This window comes from Neomonachus schauinslandi, chromosome 2, assembly GCF_002201575.2.
Source record: "Neomonachus schauinslandi chromosome 2, ASM220157v2, whole genome shotgun sequence".
Classification (NCBI taxonomy): Eukaryota; Metazoa; Chordata; class Mammalia; order Carnivora; family Phocidae; genus Neomonachus; species Neomonachus schauinslandi.
The window spans coordinates 59419913-59426977 of record NC_058404.1 but is presented as its reverse complement, the minus strand read 5'-3'; positions in this window follow the sequence as shown (position 1 = coordinate 59426977).

The window sequence follows — 7065 nt, the reverse complement described above, 5'->3', positions numbered from 1 at the left end:
TAAAATGGTTAAGATAGTAAAATATATGTTGTGTGTATTTTACTGCAATTTCTAAAATTGGAAGAAAAAACCTCAGCAATACAAATATTAACAATGACAACAAGAACACTGAATGCAGTTTAAGATTTCTTAATGGAGTTTGTCCCTAAAGTATACAGCAATATTGTCAAAATACTGTGATTTAAGAGCTCTTTAAACATTTCTTCTCTGAAGAATTACACCAAAAACCTGGTACCAGATTGTTTACAGTTTTTAGAAATTGTTTTATTTTTATCATTTTTATTTAATTTGGTCTTTTAGTTATATAAAACATTTAATGGGTCTTAAGTATAAACCACAAAACAGGTACTTCAGAGAAGTATAACTTTCATCCTTGTTCCTACTCCTATAAACTGACATTTTTTTAAAGATTTTATATTTATTCATTTGAGAGAGAGAGAGAGAGCATGAGCAGGAGTGGGAGGATAGGGGAGACAGAGGGAGAGGAAGAAACAGACTCCCTGCAGAGCAGGGAGCCTATGTGGTACTCGATCCTAGGACCCTGGGATCATGACCTGAGCCAAAGGCAGACCCTTAACCGACTAAGCCACCCAGCACCCCTGTAAATTGACATTTTTTGTTCACTTTTTTTGTATCCTCCCATTCTTTCTTTTCAAAAATACTAGAAAATGCGTATCTTTCCTATTTCACCCACTTTCTTAACAAAAGGTTGTACACTATAAATATTGTTCCACACCTTGGGTTTTTTGTTTGTTTTTCAGAATAATAGTATATCTTGGAGATCATTCCATAGCTGTGTACCGAGATCCTCCTTGTTCCTTTTCACAGTTGCATAGTCCACCATTATGGGGATTGTGATTGGCAGAATTCTACAGATGATCTCCCCCAAGGCCCTCCCCCTCCCACCCCAGCTGTTCAAACACTAATCTAGGAACCACCGGGAAAGGAATTTGAAGATGTAATTAAATCCCAATTCAATTAGCCTTAAAATATGTAGGTTATCCAGGTGAGCCTAATTTCATCAGGTGAAACCATTAAAAGCACCGAATTTTTTCCCTGCTGATGGCAGAAGGAAATCAAAGACATTTGAAGCATGAGGGGGATTCAGGGCATGAAAGGCGTTGCTGCTGAACTCCAGATAGAAGGCAAACAGCCACATTGTGAACTGCTGGTGAAGAGGGACAGCCTCTAGAGGCTGAGAGCAAGCCACAGTTAAGAACCAGTAAGAAAATAAGGACCTTAGTACCACAGGTGCAAGGAAGTGAATTCTGCCAACAATCAGTGAGCTTGGAAGAGAACCCCAGGCCCCAGCTGCGTATTGCATTACGAGCCCACACCTTGATATCAAATCTGAGACGTGAGCAGAGGATCTAGCTACATGGTACCCAGACTCCTGACTCATGGAAAATGTCAGATTAATAAATTTTGTGTTGTCCTTTTAAAAAGCAAAGCATGAGTAAATGATTCTATTGTTTTTAATTTTATATTTTGAGGAGTAAATGATTTTAAAAGATAGAGGACCACCCTCATCCCCCAAAGACCAGAACGATAACATGAGGTCGGTTGAAAATTTAGACAAATAAAGTCATGCTCTAAGAATCTATTTAGTACTAAAGAAGAGTTGCATATGTGATTCTGAGTTTCCTAGTGGTTAAAGCAACTAAGGAAACATGATTAGTTACAAGTAGTAATTTTTCTAAGAAATACACGGAAGTGCAGCAGAGAGGTTGAAACGAACTTTCCTCCTCATAGATCCACATAAAGGGCACACTAAATATTATAGTGGACTTTGTCATTATATATATATACTAGAAAATGCATATATCTTTCCTATTTCACTCTCTTCCTTACACAAAAGGTTGTACACTATAAATATTGTTCCACGCCTTGGTTGGTTTGTTTTTCTGTTGCTTTTGTTTTTGTTTTTTTCAGAATAATAGTATATCTTGGAGATCATTCCATAGCTGTGTACTGAGATCCTCCTTGTTCCTTTTCACAGCTGCATAGTTCACCATTATAGGGATTAGGGTGTGTGTATATATATATATATACATACACAAAAATATATAGTAAGTATATGGTAAGTATAGTATATGGTAATTATAGTATATGGTACACACACACACACACACACACACACACACACACACACGCTAAGGCTATTTTTATAGTATCTATTGTTATAAGCGGAGGACACAACTCCAAAGCAGACTTTTAAGAAAGTGAATACAATAGGAAGTTAAACGACATAAGCAAACATTCAGACACAAGAATGAGTCTTTGTATATCTGAAACAATGAAAAAATAAACCTGATTACCGGAAAATTGGGATGATGCTGGATTATAGCAGGATTTAAAGCCAGATGCAGGCATTAAAGAAGGAGTCACTTTAGCCAGAAGTCACAAGAAAAAAGCTGCACTTAAAAACAAATAGTCTAGCAATGATATCAGGATGGGTTGTCTGATTTGTCTAAGCCCTTCTCGCACTACACACTCATCATATGCAATCTTGGAAAGGAAAAGCTCTCTTAGATTACCAATATGTGGGTCAGCCCAAATCCCAGCTGTATTCTTGGCATTCAGCATCATAGAGCAATCCACAGAGGTTCAATATTTGTGGACAGTTCTGTCAATTTCATAGGAAAAGGCTTATATTTTTTCCTACACATTGTTATTTCAGCAAAAAGCATGTTTTTACACCTATTCCATCAATGACAAAGATCATTAACACATAATGGGAGTTGACATTCAGAGTTCTCAAAACCTTCCAATTTTTCTCACTGCGCATATATGGTAATGCTTAGGTGGAACTTTCCTTTTCCCGTTTACTTCAGTTGAAACCCCAAAACTATTATTTACTTTTTCCCCTCTGAATGGGAAAAGTAGCACCACTACTATGCTGGGTGAGAAAACACTTATCACAACATATCAGCCATTAGCCAGGTTGGTTGTTGGCAGAGGAAGTCTCTCCCTAACCCCTTGATAGTGACTGAGAGTCTGTAAATTAAACTGGGTCTCCTTGCCCAAGCAGGACACTGAAGAAAGCCATTAGGACAGTCTGCCTTTGGTCTTTTCTTCTCATTGCACCTGTCACTTTTGCAATAATATGTTGGCCACATTTTACACGTTTCTTTCACTTAAACCCCCATGAGAATATATTTTCTCTTGACTCCAATTATCAGAAGCACCTGAGAAAAAACTCCTTATGTGTAAGGACTGTTAGACAAATTTTAAATATACATACTTTGTATTCTTTCTTCTTGTTATGAAAGGAATACCGCTTCACTGCAAAAATAATTTCTAAACAACAGCATTTTTGAAAGTAATTGGAAGTATTGTTCACATTTTATGGGAGAATTCTATGGTATATGCATTATATCTCAACAAAGCCATTTTTTAAAAAGTTAATTGAGGGGGCTTGGGTGTCTCAATCGATTAAGCGTCCAAGTCTTGGTTTTCGCTCAGGTCATGATATTGTAGTCATGAGATGGAGCCCCGCATCGGGCTCAGGGCTTAGTTCAGATTCTTTCTCCCTCCCCCTCCTCCTCTGCCCCTCCCCCGCTCGTGTGCGCGCTCTCAAATAAATAAATAAAAATAAAATCTTTTAAAAAAAGTTAATTGGGACGCCTGAGTGGCTCTGCCACTCAGTGTCTGCCTTCGGCTCCGGTCATGAACCCAGGGTCCTGGGATTGAGCCCCGCATCGGGCTCCCTGCTCGGCTGGAAGCCTGCTTCTCCCTCTCTCCCACTCCCCCTGCTTGTGTTCCCTCTCTCGCTGTCTCTCTCTCTGTCAAATAAGTAAATAAAATCTTTAAAAAAAAGTTAATTGACAGCTCACTGTCCTACTACAGTGGCTCCTTGAGCAATGCAGGGCTTAGGGACACTGACCCCCATGCAGTCAAAAATCCACACGTAACTTTTGATTCCCCCACAACTACTAACAGCCTACTCTTGACCAGGAAGCATTGCCGATAACATCGACAGTCAATTAACACATATTTTGTATGTCATATGTATAATATACTGTCTTCTTACAATAAAGTAAACTAGAAAAAAGAAAATGGTATTTAAAAAATCATAAAGAAAATAGATTTGCAGTACTGTACTGTATTTAGTGAAAAAAATCTGCATATCAACGGACCCATGCAGTTCAAACCCCCTTTGTTCAAAGGTCAACCACATATGAGGTTTGAAACTGCAGCTAATTGTAAGCGGACTGTAACTTTCACAGGTATTTTTATTACAGGTCAAGATTTATAATACTCAAGATTCCAAATTTATAGAAAAATTGTTTATAATTCAGAGTTAGGATTTAATATTAGCAGGAATCCTCTTTGTACAACACACTGGACTAAGTGCCTCCCATTTAGGGGGTCCATAAATGAACTGTCACCTTTCCCCCCAAAAGGCTTCAGGCCGCGAGGAGGAGCTTGCGGGTGGCCAACCTGGCTTCCCCCCACAGCTCTTGCTCTTATCTCAAGAAGATAAGAAAGCTGCCTCAGTGTGACTCCACAGATAGAACGTTTGTGATTAAAAAGCAGGGGTTAGTTTTCTCCTGACATTCTTCTATCCAATCTATTTAGGTAATCTAAATTGCAAGGAATGTACTTTTTATCATTGACAAAGGCCTATTTCATTTTGAATGGGAAAAAAAATGTGTTCTGTGAGCACTTTTATTTTGTTGAATTGGCATTCATGACAAAAAGACTGCCAGGGAGCCAAGGCTGCCCATCATGCCCTCGATGAAGGCAAAAATGTCGAGTTTATTCCTACCTTCTCACCCACAGTCCCATCCAACCTGTCACAAAATCCTGCTGATTCTCCTTCCTAAGTATCACTCCACCTGCACCCTCTCAGCAAACCCCATTGAGAGAATGACGAGGACAGCTGATCTACCAGCCTCAAGGACCTCAGACTTTGATCTGCCCTCAACACCACCACCAGAGGGCTCCTTCTAAAATACAACTCTGATCCTATCACTCCACGAATCAACCTTGCTATCTCTTCCCCATCAAGCACAGGATAGAGCAAAGTTCTCTCAGATCCCTGGTCCTCTCCTGACCACCTCCTCACCCCTCACCCACCAAACTTCTTCCCAATCACACATTCTCTTCTATACAAGGTACTTGCAATTCCCTGAAATGATATGCTCCTTCCCACTTCCACGTTTTTCTAAAAACTATCTTCACAACCTCTAATGCTCTCACTTTTCCCAGTAAAATCATATTATCATTCGAGACATGGCTCCAGCATCTCCTCCAGTGGAAACCTTTCCTGATCCATAGCAGGACAAGCCGCTACCCTCTTTTATTCCTCTCCTTACCTTGTATGTGTCTTCAAGTCTGTTTAATGAGGAGATCCTGACTTTGGAATTCAGGGAATTTTAGGAAGACAGTGAATAGACTCCCAGGAATCTGCGAACACAGCAAGATAAATACAAAGCCCATTTTAAATGTGTAGTTTCTGGGCAGAGGGACGACTCCTTTCAACAGGTTCTCAAGGAGAACTTTCGCCTACAGTGGTTAAGAACTTTCTGTACCAAATTGTGAACTCTTTGCAAGCAGACACTATCACATTAATTTCTGTTTCCCTGTTTGTAGCACAGATCCTAGGGCTTGTGAACACTCAATACATGAGCTAATGGATGAATAAATGAGTGAATGAAATAACTCATTTAAAAAGAATTTATTGCTATTGGCAAGAACCAGTGTTGGATACAGCCATGACTAAAATAGACCTAGTTCGCGGCGCCTGGGTGGCTCAGTCATTAAGTGTCTGCCTTCGGCTCAGGTCACGATCCCAGGGTCCTGGGATCGAGCCCCGCATTGGGCTCCCTGCTTGGTGGGAAGCCTGCTTCTCCCTCTCCTACTCCCCCTGCTTGTGTTCCCTCTCTCTCTTCTCTCTCTCTCTGTCAAATAAATAAATAAAATCTTTAAAAAATAATAAATAAATAAATAAATAAATAAATAAATAAATAAATAAATAAAATAGACCTGGTTCCTGCTTTCATTGGGGAAATAATTTGGCAAGAAAGACAGACATTAAACAATTAATCATGCAATTACTATTTAATTGTAATAGTGGGAAGGCCAAAAAGAAGTACAGGCTGCTAAGAGAGGGCATAACTGAGGGCTTTGATCCCATGTGGGGGTCCAAGCTCAGAGAAGGCTTCTTTGAAGATGTAATGTTCATAAATGAAAGGAATAAGTAATAAATATTACAAGGAATGATAACTAGAGTTACTATCCTACTAGTATATTACAAGGTTAACTAGAAGGTAGCATAATTCACACATAAATAAAAATCCTCATTAAAAAAATTCACTTTTCATGATGAAAGAGATTGTTAGAGTAGGGTTAATATTACTCCTGGATGAGAGATCACTTAGCTTGGACATTTCACCAGGAAGTACCATGGAAGGGTATAATGCCTGAAACTTAATGAAACTGCTTTTCTTTATCTGCCAAAATTTTTCTAATGGTGTAAGGCCAACTCCAGATACTTAGGAACAAGCCCCCGATGCAGCATGTCTGCCAAGCCGCACATAAGAGGAGGACTCAGTGTTCCCAAAATTAGTTCTGAGGTTCCCCTAACCCCCCGACCCCATCCTCCTATCATTCCATTCCCATCTCTTTGTTTCTCTGGCACGTTCCCTGCTCTGCCCTTCCGGCTGGAGAGTCTCACTTGCCTCTCAACTCACCTGCTGTGTGTCCCAGGCCTAAGTGAGCCTTGCCGCTCCCCAGGCTGATAGATCTGTATCAGAGGCCCTGGCGCAACTCTGGGACATCCCACCTCCTCCGTGGACTCCATCGGGCAGCCCTCACTGGAGTTGGACTCTGCATATTCTGACTCTTCCAAGTTCACCTGGGAAAACAGGAATCTACACTGTGTGGTTTTTACATTTGAGGCTGACCTAAAACATACTGGCTTCTGCATCTCCAGCCTGCACCTATGAGACTGCAGGGATCTCATTTTAATGATCACTTCTTTCGGTTACTCATCTATAGGCCAGAGAGACCCATCTCTCAGCTTTGATTTTGATTACAGAGTGATGCAGAATATAAAAT